Here is a 20,542-nt window from a genome sequence, read left to right as displayed (position 1 = left end):
GGGACGCCGGGCCGGACGAACAGGGTCCGTGTGAGGGAGCGCCGAGCGCCTGCTGCGTCGCCAGTGACTGCAACAGCGTCGCCTCCGCCGATGCAGGACCGCCCTCTCTCCTCTCCACGTCATGTCTGCGCTCTGCGGTGGCCGCTGAGACGACGACGGTCTCTGATGGTGCATGCGGAAGCGTCTTGTGTACGTTTGCGGACGTTGCCCGGTGATGGAGGAGGCCATCGTCGTCGTCCCCCGCTTCTACCAAATCAACGACCTCATTCCGCCTCCCCGCGACACTTCGTCGTCGTGTATTACGACGGCGATGGTGGCGCTCAGGTCGCTGTCTATTGCTAGGACATGCTAATGCTGCGGTCGCCGAGGAGCTGCGTACTGCAGACGACCGCGCCGGCGCCTCCAACGACCCGAGCTCTCTGGACTCCAAAAAAAGGACTGCTTCTGCCGTGTTGACGCCGAGGCCGAGGCATCGACGATCTCGACCTCGTGCTCGCCCGACCCGTCAGCGCCTTGATCCCATCCAACCCCGCTCTAGCTCGCGCTCGCCGTGTCGACCTCATTCATGCCAGGCCGTCGGCGCCCCGTCGAAAACGGCGCTAGGAGGCGCTCCAGCTCCCTGTCGCCTTGACTCCATGTGAACTTCAGCATAGTGCTCGCATGGCGGCTGCCTCGCCCTCGCACTCTTGGCCATGCGTCCTACCGCCCCGTGCCGCCGCGTTGCATGCTTCCGGCTTGCGGGGGCTGCCGCTGCATAGCATGCGTGCACGGCTCCGCTGTATCGTCTCTCAGTGTGTTTGTGTGCATGGTGGGTGCGTGTGTCCGTGTTTGCTTCTATTGACCTGAGCGCACACTTGAGGTTGTGGGTGCCCATAGTTAATCCATCTTCACTAATTAATCAACCATGCTTCTTATTAATTCTAACGCAAGTTGTGCACCGGCTGTTTTTAGTTCCAGTTCTACAGCTTTGAAATGATAATATTGATTAGTTTTTTCTTATCGCTGTTTACGCATGTTTTTGGCTTTAATTTAAATAATTCCAAGCCCTACAATAGATACGGTTGGCCAAGGTAGTTGGTGTATCCACCATTAATTTGCATGGTTTTGATGCTGAAGAATTTTTATTTTTTTTGCAATAGGCTTAAAATGTTGTCCTCACGGATCTTGAATGTGTATCCTCGTAGAATATACTGAACTGGTACTGCTTAATATACTGAACAGGTCATGCTACATTTATCCTCATTTAAACTTTCTTCAACGTGGGCAGGCTACAGATAAATAGAAGGTAATCTTGTTGGTCCAGGGTGAGCCTTCTTGGATGTTGTAAGTTCAGTGGATTTCAAGCTCCAGCAAAACCAGCGTCCATTTGATCTATCCCCCGACCAACATAGAGGACTGAGTAACATCAGAAGACTGGTAAGCATTAGTGTTTTACTTATTTATTCCACTTACTTGCTCTTCTCACTGCTCTATTCTGCTGTAATCTGTTACAGAGAAGTTGGTATAAGAACTTGATTTTTTATGAGATGTATCTAACAGACTCCAATCATGCACATGAAGTCATATTGATTGAATGATCGTTGTGCATGCAGAACAGGTAATGCTTCGGAGCAAGGGTCTCAAAACTATGCAAACGATTTTCCGAGGTGCTGGTGCCATGTTGTCGATTTAACTTTGTCAGGAAACCCCTTCGCCCACCACATAACAGGCAAGATATTTTTATTGCCAAGTAACTAATCCGATTGGATATTTTCTGCTTTTATCTGCCTTTGAAGCTATTTACTTTCTTTTTAGAAAATAAAATTTGGAAAGTATTGTTTCCTAACTATGACAGAATTTAATTGTAGGGTGAAGATGAGAAAATTTATAAAAAAGAAGCCCCTCTGGACGCATGAGATGGATGGATTTTTACTGCACATTACTGGAAAACCATTGTAGCTTTTCAATTTCAGGTTGGTCAGTTTTCTTCCCTTCAAAGGGTGCATGGCGTGAAGTTATTGCTGATCTAACCTGGAAGAATCCCATAGGCTGTATAACTGTTACGAGAGCTTGGTGTAATCTAATGCAAACCGGAACTAGATTAGCAGTTCCAAAGATGAATGGAGCAGCGGAGTTGCATATGAAGGCAAATCTAACAAGTTTGCATCATAGTTGCCTAGGAAGGTAGGAACTCATTTTCTGCTGTACTAACTGAACTATTTTCTTATAGGCAATGAGATTTTGATCATGGAAGGATGCGGCTATTTTGATGAGAGTATAATGCAGGAGATTGGTTATTAGATCTGACTGTATTGTAATGTAGTACTCCCTCCGTCTCAAAAGAAGTTAGTACAAAATTGACACACTTATTTTGGGACGGAGGGAGTACATTATTGTGATTTTTTTGCTTATGTTGTACACAACTAGAATAGGCAACAATGAGATGGTCTATCTACACGAAGTTTAGTTCAGAAACTACATGCAAATGTTAAAAATTCAGAATGTTCGGGAGAGAGTAGAACAGAGAAGGGAGAGAAGGAACAACCAAGATCCAAGCTTTGTGCTACCACTCAATCACATATGGTCTACAATCTTGGTTACTCAATGTTCAGATTATTGTAATTTTTGTACCTAAAAGCTCTTAACTACATTAAGCGTTTATAATTTTCAAATATTAATAGTTAAGTTCTTGAAACCCTATGAAGCAATCACTTGTACCCCATGATCTTACTACGCTTCACATAGCTGAGTTAGTGCTATGTTTTGCATGACATTCTTTGATGAATCTTCATTTGTTGGTCAATGTTATCCTGGTCTACATGGTTACATTTTTTTGTTTCAAATAATAGTGCTTTCCTCATCAATGGGTTTTGCTTTAGGTAATATAAGACACATGACCGATGTCCATGAGGGGAGCAGTTCTCAGATTTCCCATTGTCAGCAAAACGGCCAAGGTCCTATTTCTTAGTGGATAGTTGGTTTCTGGTGGATCCAATCACCATTTCTTGGAAAATATTTCCTGAGCAAATGGTACAAGTGATCATGTACCAATGCTTTCACTTGAGCCTGTAGAAGCAGTACTTACCGAAAAAGGCTTTCGCCCCGCTTTATAAATAAAGCAAACCGCCAAAGAGCACACATACAAAGTCAAGTCCACACACACACACCCAGGTCCCACAACAAAGTACAGAAGTTCTGCTGAGGGCACAGCTCAACAAGCCCAAAGAAAAATAAAGGAACAGAACACGCCGGACGAAGAAAACGCCTAGTCTGGTTTCGGCGGCGGCGGCGGGGGCGGCGGCGATAGGCGGACGACCATCAAGCGAAGATCGGCGATGAAGGCTGAGATGGCGTCGCGGTCCCGAGGGCGGCTAAGCGGCCACCAAAGCTGCAAGAAACTCGAGAGTTTGAAAAGAGCGTTAGAAGCCCGTCGGAGAGGCGTGCGCTGAATCACAAGCTTATTGCGGACAGTCCAGAGGGTCCATGCAAGGATCTCGATATCGAGCCACCTAATGTGGTGAGAGGTCATGAGGGACATCTGGAGTTCGGCAAATAGGTCAGGGAAGTTGGTGTGGCACCAATTTCCACCGACCGCTTCGCGAAAGCAGCTCTAGAGGAACTGAGCGGACACACATGAGAAGAAAATGTGGTTCGAGTCTTCCGGGACCCCACAAAGCGGGCAGATGCTCATACCCGGGCCATTCCGCTTGCGCACCTCCACCCCAGACGGGATCCGACCGCGAATCCATTGCTACATGAAGATACAGATCTTCAGGGGCAGGCGGATGGACCACACCATCGAAAGGGGAAGAGGGGCGGAAGATGGGGCGATGGCCATGTATAGCGACTTGGTGGAGAATTGGCCCGAAGGCTCAAGGCGCCAACGCACCGGGTCAGGGCCATCATCCACCATCGGTTCGTGGAGAGCAACACAGTCAAGAAACTCATGCCAGGCGGCGGATTCCATGGGGCCAAAGGCCCGCCGGAAAGCAAGGCGCCCTAAGTCAAGAAGGGCCCTATCCACAGAGATCACAGGATCGACGGAGATGGAGAAGAGGCCGGGAAAGCGAGCCGCAAAGGGAGTGTCCCCGGCCCAGCGATCAAACCAGAACAGCATCGATGTTCCAGATCCCACCGAGATGGAGGTCCCGATATGGAGGACCGGGAGAAGCTGGACAATCGACTGCCAGAACTGAGATCCGCCAGACTTCTGGCAAAAGGCGAGGGGTTGTCCACGCAAGTATTTGTTCCGGATGATGTCCAGCCAAAGGCCACCATGCCCTTGCGAGATGCGCCAAAGCCAGCGGGAGAGTAGGGCGATATTCATCCGTTTAGAGCACATGATGCCAAGGCCACCTTGCTCCCGGGGTTTGCAAATGTCAGGCCAACTGACCATATGATACTTCTGCTTGTCATTGTCGCCCGCCCAGTAAAAGCGGGACTGGACCTTGGCGACCTCCTTGTGAAGGGTCTCGTGGAGGCTGTAGAAACTTATGAGGAACAAGAGAAGGCTGGAGAGGAAAGAGTTGATGAGGATCGTCCGGGCCGCTTTGGAAAGCCACCTCCCCTGCCATGGCTCGATGCGCGTTTGGAGCTTGGACACGGAGGGGCGCAAGTCTGCGACAGTGAGCCGAGAGTCACTAATGGGCGTCCCCAGGTATGTTGTGGGGAAGGAACCCATGCGGCAATTAAGCCTGTTGGCGATGGCCAAAGCCTCCGCGGGGGAGTATCCCATCACCATCACATCACTCTTGGCGAAGTTGATCTTGAGGCCCGACATCTGTTGGAAGCAGAGAAGGAGGAACTTGAGGTTGGAGATATCCGTCTCCGAGCCTTCGACCATGATGATAGTGTCGTCAGCATACTGGAGGATGGAGATCCCGGAGCCACCGACGAGGTGGGGAGTAATCCCGCGAATATGGCCCGCGGCTGTCGCCTTATCAAGGATGGACGCCAGCGCGTCGATGACCATATTGAACAAGAACAGGGAGAAGGGGTCACCTTGTCGGACCCCACAAAGGGTGGGGGAAGAAAGGGCCGATCTCACCGTTTATGTTCACGGCCGTGCACCCGCAAGTGACCATTTGCATTACTCTCATGATCCACTGATCGTCGAAACCCTTTCGAAGAAGGACTTCCCGAAGGAAGGGCCAGCTAACCGTGTCATAAGCCTTATGGAAGTCAATCTTCAGAAATACCGCCTTGAGGTTTTTGGTGCAAACCTCATGGAGGACTTCATGAAGGACTAGGACCCCATCCAGGATGTAACGACCCTTAATGAAGGCCGACTGGTTGGGATGTGTCACACGATCAGCCAGCATGGTCACCCTATTGGCATACCCTTTGGCCAGGATCCGGAAGATCACGTTAATGACAGTGATCGGGCGAAATTGACGGATGTCGGACGCCCCAAGGACCTTTGGGATGAGAGAGAGATGATCCCTTAGTTGAGGCGTCCGAGATCAATGGCGCCAACGTAGAACTCGTCGAAGATAGCCATGACCTCCGGTTTAATCACGTTCCAGAAGGCCTGGAAGAATTTAACAGGGAGGCCATCCGGACCAGGCGCTGAGGAGGGGTTCATGCCCTTGATGGCTTCCCAGACCTCCTGCTCGGAGGAGGGGGCCGTAAGGGCCGCGTTCTCCGACTCAGACACCAACTGGGGCCCAGCCCAACAATCGGGGGCAAGAGAGAGGCCGCTCCGAGGAACGACAGAGAATAAGGATCTATAGAATCCGTCGACGTGGGATCGGATGTCGTGAGGGTCATGAAGGAGTGTCTCACCATCCCACAAAAGAGGGATGGTGTTGCGTCCACGGCGGCCGTTGGCAATGGCCTGAAAGTACGCCGTATTCGCGCCGCCCTTCAGGACCCATTTCTGAGCCCCATGAAGGCACCAATAAGCCTCCTCATCGGTGTAAATCACGGAGAGCTGGTCTTCCAGGTCGTACTGGGAAAGCCACTCGTCCGGAGAGAGGCCCACCGCATCAGCGCGCAGGTCAAGGACCTGGATCGCGGATAACAACACCTTCTTGCGCTCCCGGAGGTCACGACCCAGGTTAGCACCCCACCCCTTCTAGAACTGCCGTCCACGCTTCGCGCAGAAGTGCCACGAGTCAATGGCCGAGGGGGACGGGGGTGGGGGTGGGCGCGAGCCTCGACCCACCGAGCGATAACCGCGTCGATGAACCCGGTTTGGGAGAGCTAGAAGGTCTCAAACTGGAATTGAGGGGTGATTGACGAACGCTCGTCAGCCGAGGAGAGGAGCAGAGGGACATGATTCGAGCCAATCCGGGTGATGGCGCGAAGGGAGGCAAGGGAGCAGCGGAGGTCCAACTTGGGGGACACTAGGACCCAGTCCAAGACAGACTGGGTCGGGGTGGCCTGCCGGTTGGTCCAGGTGAACCTGGCACCAATCCTATCAATTTCGCAGAGACCAAGGTCGGCAATGAAGTCATTGAACATTTGCATCCAAGCAAAGCAGACATTAGCATTGCTCTTGTCTTCCGCAACACGAAGGAGGTTAAAATCGCCACCCACCACCACCGGAAGGGAGGCCGCGGAGATCTTCCGATGGAGCTCCTCGAGAAAGGCGGCAGACCGACTATGGTCTGCCGGCCCGTAGACGATGATGACCTCCCACTTGAAGTTGAGAGACCTCTCGAAAAGCTCCATGCTCACAAAGAATTCTCCCCGATCCATGCTCCCCACCTCAAAGGTGGCATCCTTCACGCCTAAAAGGATGCCACCTGAGTGGCCGGCACTCCCACTAGAAGGGAGCCAATGCCACGCAAAGAGGTGGGAGCTCAGACAGTCAAGCTCAGGGAGAGAGAATTCAAGACGCATGGTTTCTTGGATGGCAACTATGTCAATGTGTTCCTCACGCATGTACTCTATGAGTTGACAGCGTCGGCCATCATGGCCAAAACCGCAGATGTTCCAGAACAGGGCACGCATTAAGGCGCCATTGGGGGCTGCTTGACCCAAGGACACGAGAGGCACTTTGAGCACGGAGGGCCGCGGTGCGGGAGCGAGTGCGACCACGGATTTCGACCTCCCCCACCAGGGAAGGGGCACCTAACTGCCTCAACGCCGCCGGGGGAGGGGCCTCACCGGCCGAGGGCGGAACAGGAGGCAGAAGGAGAGCCGCATGGGCCTCCGCGAGCCTCCTATCAAGGATCTCGCGGGTGCGGATAGCCGCAATCTGGACTAAGGGGGGCCAACTTCCCCCCTAAAAATGATCGCCGAGTCAGAGGCCACCTTCGCGAGGTTGGCAAGAGGAATCGACTCAAGAGCAGAGAAGGAACAAGACGAAGCTGAAGGGGGAAAGACAGGCGTACCTGGCTCCAGGTTCCGAGCAGCAACTGTTGGGGAACGTAGTAATTTCAAAAAATTTCCTACGCACATGCAAGATCATGGTGATGCATAGCAACGAGAGAGGAGAGTGTTGTCTACGTACACTCGTAGACCGAAAGCGGAAGCGTTAGCACAACGCGGTTATGTAGTCGTACGTCTTCTTGGCCCGACCGATCAAGCACCGAAACTACGGCACCTCCGAGTTCTGGCACACGTTCAGCTCCATGACGATCCCCGGACTCCGATCCAGCAGAATGTCGGGGAAGAGTTCCGTCAGCACGACGGCGTGGTGATGATCTTGATGTTCTACCGTCGTAGGGCTTCGCCTAAGCACCGCTACAATATTATCGAGAATTATGGTGGAAGGGGGCACCGCACACAGCTAAGAGATCAATGATCAATTGTTGTGTCTTTGGGGTGCCCCCTGCACCCGTATATAAAGGAGCAAGGGAGGAGGAGGCCGGCCCTAGGAGGGGGCGCGCCAAGTGTGGAGTCCTACTAGGACTCCCTAGTCCTAGTAGGATTCCACCTCCCATATGGAATAGGAAAAGAGGAAGGGAAAAGGAGAAGGAAGGAAGGGGGCGCCCCCCTTCCCTAGTCCAATTCGGACCAGACCAAGGGGAGGGGTGCGACCACCCTTGAGGCCCTTTTCCTTCTTTCCCGTATGGCCCAATAAGGCCCAATACGTATTCCCATAACTCTCCAGTACTCCGAAAAATATCCGAATCACTCGGAACCTTTTCGATGTCCGAATATAGTCGTCCAATATATCGATCTTTACGTCTCGACCATTTTGAGACTCCTCGTCATGTCCCCGATCTCATCCGGGACTTCGAACTCCTTCGGTACATCAAAACTCATAAACTCATAATATAACTGTCATCGAAACCTTAAGCGTGCGGACCCTACGGGTTCGAGAACAATGTAGACATGACCGAGACACGTCTCCGATCAATAACCAATAGCGGAACCTGGATGCTCATATTGGCTCCCACATATTCTACAAAGATCTTTATCGGTCAGACCGCATAACAACATACGTTGTTCCCTTTGTCATCGGTATGTTACTTGCCCGAGATTCGATCGTCGGTATCTCAATACCTAGTTCAATCTCGTTACCGGCAAGTCTCTTTACTCGTTCCGTGATACATCATCCTGCAACTAACTCATTAGTTGCAATGCTTGCAAGGCTTAAGTGATGTGCATTACCGAGAGGGCCCAGAGATACCTCTCCGACAATCGGAGTGACAAATCCTAATCTCGAAATACGCCGACCCAACAAGTACCTTCGGAGACACCTGTAGAGCACCTTTATAATCACCCAGTTACGTTGTGACGTTTGGTGGCACATAAAGTGTTCCTCCGGTAAACGGGAGTTGCATAATCTCATAGTCATAGGAACATGTATAAGTCATGAAGAAAGCAATAGCAACAAACTAAACGATCAAGTGCTATGCTAACGGAATGGGTCAAGTCAATCACATCATTCTCCTAATGATGTGATCCCGTTAATCAAATGACAACTCATGTCTATGGTTAGGAAACATAACCATCTTTGATCAACGAGCTAGTCAAGTAGAGGCATACTAGTGACACTCTGTTTGTCTATGTATTCACACATGTATAATGTTTCCGGTTAATACAATTCTAGCATGAATAATAAACAATTATCATGATATAAGAAAATAAATAATAACTTTATTATTGCCTCTAGGGCATATTTCCTTCAGTCTCCCACTTGCACTAGAGTCAATAATCTAGTTCACATCGCCATGTGATTTAACATTAATAGTTCACATCACCATGTGATTAACACCCATAGTTCACATCGACATGTGACCAACACCCAAAGGGTTTACTAGAGTCAATAATCTAGTTCACATCGCTATGTGATTAACACCCAAAGAGTACTGAAGTGTGATCATGTTTTGCTTGTGAGAGAAGTTTAGTCAACGGGTCTGCCACATTCAGATCCGTATGTATTTTGCAAATTTCTATGTCAACAATGCTCTGCAGGGAGCTACTCTAGCTAATTGCTCCCACTTTCAATATGTATCCAGATTGAGACTTAGAGTCATCTGGATCAGTGTCAAAACTTGCATCGACGTAACCCTTTACGACAAACCTTTTGTCACCTCCATAATCGAGAAACATATCCTTATTCCACTAAGGATAATTTTGACCAATGTCCAGTTATCTACTCCTAGATCACTATTGTACTCCTTTGCCGAACTCAGGGCAGGGTATACAATAGGTCTGGTACACAGCATGGCATACTTTATAGAACCTATGGCTGAGGCATAGGGAATGACTTTCATTCTCTCTCTATCTTCTGTTGTGGTCGGGTTTTGAGTCTCACTCAACTTCACACCTTGTAACACATGCAAGAACTCCCTTTTGACTGTTCCATTTTGAACTACTTCAAAATCTTGTCAAGGTATGTACTCATTGAAAAAACTTATCAAGCGTACTGATCTATCTCTATAGATCTTGATGATCAATATGTAAGCAGCTTCACCGAGGTCTTTCTTTGAAAAAATCCTTTCAAACATTCCTTTATGCTTTGCGGAATAATTCTACATTATCTCCGATCAACAATATGTCTTTCACATATACTTATCAAAAAATGCTGTAGTGCTCCCACTCACTTTCTTGTAAATACAGGCTTCACCGCAAGTCTGTATAAAACTATATGCTTTGATCAACTTATTAAAGCGTATATTCCAACTCCGAGATGCTTGCACCAGTCCATAGATGGATCGCTAGAGCTCGCATATTTTGTTAGTACCTTTAGGATTGACAAAACCTTCTGGTTGCATCATATACAACTCTTATTTAATAAATCCATTAAGGAATGCAGTTTTGTTTATCCATTTGCCAGATTTCATAAATGCGGCAATTGCTAACATGATTCAGACAGACTTAAGCATAGATACGAATGAGAAACTCTCATCGTAGTCAACACCTTGAACTTGTCGAAAAACTTTTTTTGCGACAATTCTAGCTTTGTAGATAGTAACACTACTATCAGCGTCCGTCTTCCTCTTGAAGATCCATTTAATCTCAATGGCTCGCCGATCATTGGGCAAGTCAATCAAAGTCCATACTTTGTTCTCATACATGGATCTCATCTCAAATTTCATGGCCTCAAGCCATTTCACGGAATCTGGGCTCATCATCGCTTCCTCATAGTTCGTAGGCTCGTCATGGTCAAGTAACATGACCTCTAGAACAGGATTACCGTACCACTCTGGTGCAGATCTCACTCTGGTTTACGTACGAGGTTCGGTAGTAACTTGATCTGAAGTTACATGATCATCATCATTAGCTTCCTCACTAATCGGTGTAGTAGTCACAGGAACAAATTTCTGTGATGAACTACTTTCCAATAAGGGAGCAGGTACATTTACCTCATCAAGTTCTACTTTCCTCCCACTCACTTCTTTCGAGAGAAACTCCTTTTCTAGAAAGGATCCATTCAAAGCAACGAATATATTGCCTTCGGATCTGTGATAGAAGGTGTACCCAACATTTTCTTTTGGGTATCCTATGAAGACGCACTTCTCCGATTTGGGTTAGAGCTTATCAGGTTGAAACTTTTTCACATAAGCATTGCAACCTCAAACTTTAAGAAACGACAGCTTAGGTTTCTTGCCAAACCATAGTTCATACGATGTCGTCTCAATGGATTTAGATGGTGCCCTATTTGACATGAATGCAGCTGTCTCTAATGCATAACCCCAAAACGATAGTGGTAGATCGGTAAGAGACATCATAGATCGCACCATATCTAATAAAGTACGGTTATGACATTCGGACACACCATTATGCTGTGGTGTTCCAGGTGGCGTGAGTAGTGAAACTATTTCACATTGTTTCAACTGAAGGCCAAACTCGTAACTCAAATATTTTACTTCTGCGATCATGTAAGTGCATCTAGTGCCACCCCTAGTTGGTTTTGGAGTATTGACGACAAACCTAGTTGAGGGACTAATGTGTTTGTGAGAATTGCAGGATAACACAGGTAGAATTCCCTCATTGATTCGGTTTTACTACCAGAGATGACCCCTAAAAATGTATGAAGACATTGAAGTCAAAGGTGGTATATGAAGATATTCACATTGAAGACTATGACAAAAGAAGACACGTTATGAAGCCTATGGAGCTCGAAGACTTAGATCGTTCGTAGTTCTTTTTCTCTTGTGTTGAGTCATAGGAACCACCGTACTGTTAAGTGGGGTCCAGGAGAACCAGTCAGAATGACTGAAGTGATGCCTAAACCAAAAACCTATGTCTTTGAGTGAAGACAATGAGAGCGAATCTTGTCCAGAGCCGGACAAGTCAGCTTTGCTTGTAGCCCAAGTAAAGTTGCCATGAGAGTTTGAAATCTGACCGTTGAGACACGTGTCAGTTCCTTAGTGACCCAGGGTCATTTCGGACAAATCAGGTCGGGTTGCCAAGTGGCTATAAATAGCCCACCCCCTACAACCATAAACGGTTGGCTGCTCAGATTGAGAGTACGGCTTTTGTCGTTTGAGAGCAACCCACCTCGAAGCCTTTGAGAGAGAGAATTCCTTGCGAGGATAAAGCCCTAACCACCCAGAGCCAGAGAACATTGGGCATCACTTAAGTCTTCTTGTCTGTGTGATCTGAAGACTTATTACACTCGAGGACTGTGCATCCCTAGACGGTTAGGCGTCGCGTTCAGAGCATCCAAGAGACATTGTGGATTGCCAGTGAACGAAGTCTGTGAAGGTTTGGGAGTCTACCTTGAAGACTTACCAGAGTGATTGGGCGAGGACTATGTGACCTTAGCTCAAGGAGAATACGGTGAGGACTTGGTGTCCTGAGCTGCGTGTTCAGGACTGTGTGTCCTAAGGTTTAAATACCTAGCCGCTCCAACCAGACGTACAGTTGTCACATCAACTGGAACTGGTCCAACACATCATTGTCTTCAACGAGTCACTGGTTTCATCTTCACTTCCTTTTACTTACTGATCACTCATTGTGAAGTCATTGCGTGTCTGTTCTATCTTTTGTCTTCACAACGTGAGTGTATGATCTGTTTGGCTTCATAGTATCTTCCTACCTGATCCTTATTACACTACAGCTGTCACTGTGCTTTCACTCTGTTGATACTTGACCATGGCTTTCCTAGTGTAGTCTAACTTCCGCTGCATAGTAATAGGCATATCTTCACTGTTTGTCTTCATAACTCCCACGTTTTGAAGACTTTCATAAAAATCGCCTATTCACCCCCCTCTAGTCGATATAACGCACTTTCAATTTGTATCAGAGCAAGGTGCTCCCTTGTTCTGTGTGATTCGGTTTAACCACCTGGAGTTTTAGCTATGTCGACTGCAGGGATAATTAAAGTCTCCGCTGCGTGCCCCGTCTTCGATGGAACTGAATATCCCTACTGGAAGAATAAGATGCGTATGCATCTTGAAGCCATTGACGTCGACCTATGGTATGTCGTCGAGAACGGCGTTCGCAAGGCTGGAGAAGGTGTCACTGCTGCTGATGTCAAGAAATTCGTTCAACTGGACTCTACTGCCAAGAACATCATCTGTGGTCATCTGACCAAAGGACAGTATGGCCGTGTGAGTGCTTTGAAGACATCCAAGCTGGTCTGGGACTGGCTCTCCAAGGTCAATGAAGGCATCTCAACCCAGAGAGATCAAAGAATCAGTGTCCTTCGCAATCTCTTCAACCGCTTCAAGCAAAATGACAATGAGAATGTCCAGCACACATTTGACAGACTCACTGACATCACAAATGAGCTTCAAGCCCTCGGCGCTACTGAAATCACCAAACATGAAGTCGTCAAGACGCTGCTGAGATCACTTGATAGTTCGTTTGACATCCTAGCCCTGATGATTCAAGAACGTCCTGATTTCAAGACACTTGATCCATCTGACATACTTGAGAGGCTCAACACACATGAGTTTCAGCTTTCTGAGAAAAGAGATATCTACGGTCCAAACTATGGGCGAACTCGTGCCTTGAAGGCAAAAGCTGTTTCCTCATCTGAAGAAGAATCTGACAGCAGTTCTGATGATCCTGAAGACATTGGAAGGGAACTTGCAATGCTAGTAAAGAAGTTCCAAAAATTCATCAAGAAGAAAGGCTTCAGAAAGTCTTCACGATCAAGCTCAAGGAATGATGAAGCTTCTGCTCATGACTACAAGAAGAAAACATGCCACAAGTGCAAGAAAACTAGGCACTTCATCTCTGAGTGTCCACAGTGGGACAATGAGAACAGAAAGAAGAAGAAGAGCAAGGAATATGACTCAGACGACAAGAAGAAGAAGAAATACACAAAGTCTTCTTCCAAGTCTTCCTCAAAGTCTTCATCACACAAGAAGGGCTCATCTGGCAAGGCACGTGCGTTTGTTGGCAAGGAAATGGATTCAGAGGAGGAGTCCGCTTCTGAGGAGGCAGAGGTGGAGTCTGAGGAGGAGTCTGATTCTGGCATTACAAGTCTGCTACAGCATACGTCGCCAAGTCCATCTTCAACACTGAAGACAATGACTTCATCACCGACACCGATGCAAATGACAAGGACTACTCCACTCCTACCTACTACTTCATGGCACGCGGTGCCAAGGTAAACAAACGCACTACTCACTATCAAACATCTAGTGACGATGACTCTGATTGTGATTCAAAACCCAGTTAAAAAACACTTGCTAAAATTGCAACTGAATAACAGAAAGCCATGGAACATATTCAAAAACTGTTAGACAGAAGCGATGATCTGTTGGGTGCTGAAATGACTCGATCTGAATCCTTAATTGAAGACATAAAAAATCTTCACGTTAAGTATCATGAACTTGAAGATCGTCATGATACTCTCTCAACCACTCATGAAAAGCTTTCCTATGATTATCTTCAAAGGAAGCAAGAACTTGAGAAATTGAGAGCGGCTCATGAAGATCTTCAAAAGGAAAACGAGTCACTTAGCGCCGAACAGATCAGTTCCACTCAGGAAGGATTTGAACCACCATGTCTTAAATGCATTGAGCGTGATAATGCTACTTCTGTTGCTAAATGTTCCACTGCTACTGCTGTTGCAATATCTTCAACTGTTGATGTGGTAACTAACCCCTCTGCTGAGGATACCACTGCTATTGCTGATGAGAATGCTAGGTTGAAGACATTGCTTGAAACAGGGATGTACAAAAGTCTTAAAGGACATCAGACATTATGTGATGTCCTCAAGAAGCAGATTCTGAACCGAAACCCTAGGAAAGAGGGTGTTGGGTTCGTAAGGAAAATAAATGCAGATGGCTCTTACTGGAAACCTGAGCAGTACCCCAAAACCAAGTGGGTTGCTGCAAAGGAACCTTCAGCAGATCCATCCAATTTATCTGGCTTCACTTGTGCTAACCCCATTATCATTGATGAATCCTTTGATGCAAACTATATACTTTTTAAGAATCAGAATGGTGAAGTGTTTGCCAGGTACATTGGTACTAACTGCAGGAATGGACCGCCTATGAAGAAGATCTGGGTTCCGAAAAAGTGTCTGGAAAATCTTCCAGTGAATGTCTTCATGACACCTCACTTGAAGAAGGCAAACCTCAGACCAAAGGCTTCATACGGTCCAAAGGCTTCATACAAACAGAGGACTCACCTGAGTCACACTAACGCAAATGTTTTGCAGGGAAACCATACTCAGGCATATGAATATGAGAGCGGTTCATCAAACCGTCATGTTCATATGACCAAAAATTATTCTGCTTATTCTTATGAGTACTATTGTCCACCTGCAAGACTGTTTGCTAAGGCTTCAAAGTCAAAATTCTCAGATGCTGCACTTAGACTTATTGCTTCTAAGCCACCCTTGAAGATGTGGGTGGTTAAGAAGGCTTAACTCTCTTTTGCAGGGAAAGGTCTCCAGCAGAAAACCAAAATCTTCTGACGCTATTGCTAGGGACATTAAAAATCTTGTAGGGCGCAAGATAAAATGCCCGAATGACATCATTATGTACTTCGTTCCTGAATCGCATGCTACTCTCCCTATTAGTCCTAATCTGGATCTAAGTTTTCATAACCCACTGGTTCGTCAAATGTTTTTGCTTCACAATTCTCTTCGTGAAGCCTATCCCTCTAACTGCACTGTAGGGTACGACACCAGCGTCTTCAAAGTCTTCAGAATGGATTATTGACAGTGGGTGTACAAATCACATGACTGGCAAAAGAAGCCTTCTTATGGACTCAACCTTACGTGCATCCGACAAGAGCCACATCACATTTGCTGACACTGGTAAAAGTAAGGTATTGGGTCTAGGTAGAGTTGCAATCTCAAAGGATTAACACATGGATAAAGTCATGCTTGTTGAATCCCTTGGTTTCAACTTAATGTCTGTCTCAATGCTTTGCGATTTGAACATGGTCGTAATATTTGGAAAATATCGTTGCCTGGTACTAATGGAATCTGACAAGTCTCTAGTGTTTGAAGGGTATCGGAAAGATGATTTGTATGTGGTAGATTTCTCAGCAGGGCCACAACTTGCAGTATGTCTTCTTGCAAAAACTTCAGAATGCTGGCTTTGGCATCAGAGGCTTGGGCATGCTGGCATGAGGAACCTCCACACCCTTGCGAAGAAGAAACATGTCATAGGCATCGAGGGCATCAAGTTCAAGAAAGATCACTTATGCGGTGCCTGTGAAGCAGGGAAGATGACGAGGGCAAAACATCCCTCGAAGACAATCATGACCACTACTCGACCCTTCGAACTGCTTCACATGGATCTTTTTGGTCCCACTCACTACTCAACTTTTACTACTACTGCTTGCCTCTATGGCTTCGTCATTGTTGATGATTACTCTAGATATACTTGGGTGCACATAATCCTTTACAAGACTGAAGTGCAGGATGTCTTCAGACGCTTCGCCAATCGTGCTATGAACAATTTTGGCGCCAAGATAAAGCACATCAGAAGTGACAATGGCACTGAATTCAAGAACACTGGCCTTGATACATATCTTGATACCTTGGGCATCACACATGAATTCTCAGCTCCGTACACGCCACAGCAGAATGGCGTCGTCGAACGCAAGAACAGAACACTCATTGAGATGGCCAGAATGATGCTAGATGAATACAAGACTCCAAGAAAATTCTGGACCGAATCCATTGACACTGCATGCCATACAATCAATCGTGTTTATCTTCACAAGCTTCTAAACAAAACATCTTATGAGCTCCTTACTGGCAAAAAGCCAAATGTCAGTTACTTCAGAGTATTTGGCGCAAGGTGCTGGATCAAGGACCCACATCACACCTCAAAATTTGCACCAAAAGCACATGAGGGTTTTATGCTTGGATATGGAAAAGATTCGCATTCCTATAGATTCTTCAATCTCTTTCATTACAAAGTGGTTGAAACAGTGGATGTGCGGTTCGATGAGACCAACGGATCACAAAGAGAGCAGCTGCCAAGTGTGCTAGATGAAGTTCCATCCAGTGAATCAGTCAAGCTAATGGGAACTGGAGAAATTATACCTTCTGAAGCTCATCCTGAAGAAGAACTTATCATTTCAGCACCTGATCAACATGAAGACAATGCTCAGCCTGAAGACATTCCTTCCAACAACGACAATGAACAGCAAGAGCAAAGTCTTCGCCCTGTACATCCTCGCGTTGCCAATGAAGTGCAGATTGAAAGAATAATTGATAACATCAATGCACCTGGTCCACTCACTCGTTCAAGGGCAACTCAGCTAGCAAATTTCTGTGGGCACTTCGCATTCGTCTCAATATCAGAACCCAAGAAAGTTGAAGAAGCTTTCATGGAACCTGAATGGATTCAAGCTATGCAAGAAGAGCTTCAACAGTTTGAGCTGAATAATGTATGGGAACTAGTTAAGCGTCCTGATCCACGGAAGCACAACATAATAGGCACCAAATGGATATATTGCAACAAGCAAGATGAGCATGGTCAAGTTGTCAGAAACAAAGCTCGTCTCGTTGCTCAAGGATATACTCAAGTGGAAGGCATTGACTTCGATGAAACATTTGCTCCTGTGGCTAGGCTTGAAGCCATACGCATACTGCTGGCCTATGCAAATCATCATAACATTCTTCTATATCAAATGGATGTGAAGAGTGCCTTTCTCAATGGCAAGATTGAAGAAGAAGTGTATGTTGCACAACCACCTGGCTTTGAAAATCCAAAACATCCTAACATGGTATACAAGCTCAACAAGGTGCTGTATGGCCTCAAACAAGCCCCTAGGGCCTGGTATGACACACTCAAATACTTCCTGAAGAGCAAAGGCTTCATACCTGGTTCCCTAGATCCCACTCTTTTCACGAAGACATATGATGGTGAACTGTTTGTGTGCCAAATATATGTGGATGACATTATCTTCGGCTGCACAAATCAGAAGTACAGTGAAGAGTTTGGATATATGATGCAAGAGCAATATCAGATGTCCATGACGGGGGAGCTGAAGTTCTTCCTTGGTCTTCAAATACGACAACAACGCAATGGCATCTTCATATCTCAAGAGAAGTATCTCAAAGATTGCCTGAAGAAGTTCGGTATGCAAGACAGCAAAGGCTTCACAACACCAATGCCAGCCAAACATCATCTGGGTCCCGACGACAATGGTAAAGAGTTCGATCAAAAGGTATACCGCTCCATGATTGGTTCTTTGCTTTATTTATGTGCATCTAGGCTAGATATTATGCTTAGTGTTTGCATGTGTGCTCGATTTCAAGCGGCACCAAAGGAGTCGCATCACTTAGCTGTGAAGCGAATTCTTCGATATTTGGCTCACACCCCAACTCTAGGATTATGGTATCCAAAGGGCTCAGAGTTTGATTTGGTTGGATTCTCGGATGCTGATTATGCTGGTGACAAAGTTGATCGGAAGTCTACATCAGGCACATGTCACTTTCTGGGACGATCACTTGTATGTTGGTCTTCAAAGAAGCAGAACTGTGTATCTCTCTCCACTGCTGAATCTGAATACATTGCTGCTGGATCTTGCTGCGCTCAGCTTCTGTGGATGAAGCAAACACTCAAGGACTATGGCATTCATCTGAAGCAAGTGCCACTTTACTGCGACAACGAAAGCGCCATCAAGATTGCCAACAACCCAGTTCAGCACTCGAAGACAAAGCACATTGAAATTCGTCATCACTTTTTCAGAGATCATGTTGTGAAGGAAGACATTGATATCATACACGTCAACACTGAAGAGCAATTGGCAGATATCTTCACCAAGCCCTTGGATGAGAAGAGGTTTTGCAGGTTACGGTGTGAGCTAAATATCCTAGAATCCTCAAATGTCCTGTGATCAGGCACACATCCTAACCCTTATGCATATTGATGACTTAGATGTGCCTCACACGAAGTAAAGTATATCTTCAATCAATGAAGACATACATTCTAAGTGTGAATACATTAATGTGGAATTTGACTTCGGAGCGCCACGATAATTGTGCGCCGTGTCTGGGTCTAATACTTCCTATACGGTGGGTAACGCCACCACCAAACGTTCTATTTTGAAGTGTTTCACTCATGGCGTTACCTTGCAATGTCTTCACATTTGGTTTGGCTTCAATCTCAACATGTCTTCATGATTATCTTCACTATGTTGATTATATAGATATATATATATATACTAGTGTTCTGTCCTCTACAACATTCACTTATAGCTATGCCTTCTTGTTGAATCTTTTGAACTAAGTGAATGTGATCGGACCCTAACCTCTCTATGCTCTCTATCTCAAAATTCTATCTCTCCAAGTCATATGCATTCTATTGAAACTGTCGAATGTCTTCTCTGCGTCCTTGTCAGCAGAAGACACAGAGACAACATTTAAGTTCGTTTTCACTGCTCATTTATCCACATGAAATCCGGAGAAGTAGGAACGACCACCCGACAATCCAGGCGTGCGTGGGACGTGGAACTGCCCCCAAAATACTGCATGATGGCTACGCATTACTCAAATGTGAATCGCCAGGGGCACCTGTGTAATAGCACAGTGCCACCCCTGTGCCTATAAATACACACTTACAGCGGTAACTATCTCTTCTTCCACCCTCGCACGAACCCTAGCGCCACCGCTAGCTCTCGACGACGCCGGCAACGAAGCGCTTCGCTGCCGCAACCTCTCCGACGCCGTCTTCACGCCGACCGCGGACATCGTCCTCTCCGCCGTCGCCGTAGGTCTCCTCCGTCGCCAAGTTAGGGCACGGACGAATGAACTGCTCGGCCTCATCTCCCACTCCGTCTAGCAGTTCTCAGTGTGGTAAATAAAACTCCCTTTTTACAGCATCGTTGATCCTATTGATCTGTCACTTTCTACCACAAGTAGTTTCTGTTCACACAAACTAGATCTCTCTCAAACTGCATCTCATAACATGCCTAGTATATTCACTTGTGCTTCACAAAGTAGTTAGATTCCTCACTTGTACTGATCTGTGGATTCGTACAAATCTGGAACCAACTTCTTATCTATGAGTGAATGTCTTCGCACGATGAGGTCAATGTCTTCTAAACTGATTTATCTTCAAAATCTTCTGAGAATGCATATGACCTCTTCCCCTTCCCTCGCACCTTAATGCTGTCACAGGTACATGTCCGTGGGAGAATCCTTTGGTTCTCATAGTCTGCATTCATTTGCAGAGTTCTTACAACATCACATAAATTCTCCTGAAGCCAGTTCCTGTTGGTCCAGCAAAAGAAAGCCTTTGAAGCCTTTGAACGTCTTGAAGCCTTCCAAGTTAAAGTTTATGGCTTCAGAAACAGCAGCAAGGAAGGGGGGGCAGACAGCGACGTGGAGGAACATCCAAAGATCTGCCTGATGATCTGGCAGAAATGTATAAAATAGATCCTGAAGAGAATTATGGTCAGCGCAAGACCCGAATCCAATGGATTCAACACTATTGGGCAGAACAATGGTTCAAATACCGCTTCACAACCCAAGAGTATGCTGAGAAAAGTGCAATCAAAAGACCGTGGGGAGACATCTTATACAAGAATCTTGTACCCAGGTCCAGAGATGAAGCTATTGCCCAAAGCTTCTATCCATGCATGGTTCGTGGGCCACAGCCTGATGATGCACATCCGTCGTCACTACTCTGGTGTCGTGACGACAATCTGTTCAAGCGCAAATTCCAGTTTGCCCAAAACTCAGTGAAGCAGAACAAGAAGAAATTTGGGTTAGACTTCAACCCAGGTC

Source organism: Triticum aestivum, chromosome 5A (genome assembly GCF_018294505.1).
Source record: "Triticum aestivum cultivar Chinese Spring chromosome 5A, IWGSC CS RefSeq v2.1, whole genome shotgun sequence".
Taxonomy (NCBI): domain Eukaryota; kingdom Viridiplantae; phylum Streptophyta; class Magnoliopsida; order Poales; family Poaceae; genus Triticum; species Triticum aestivum.
This window is presented reverse-complemented; position numbering follows the sequence as displayed.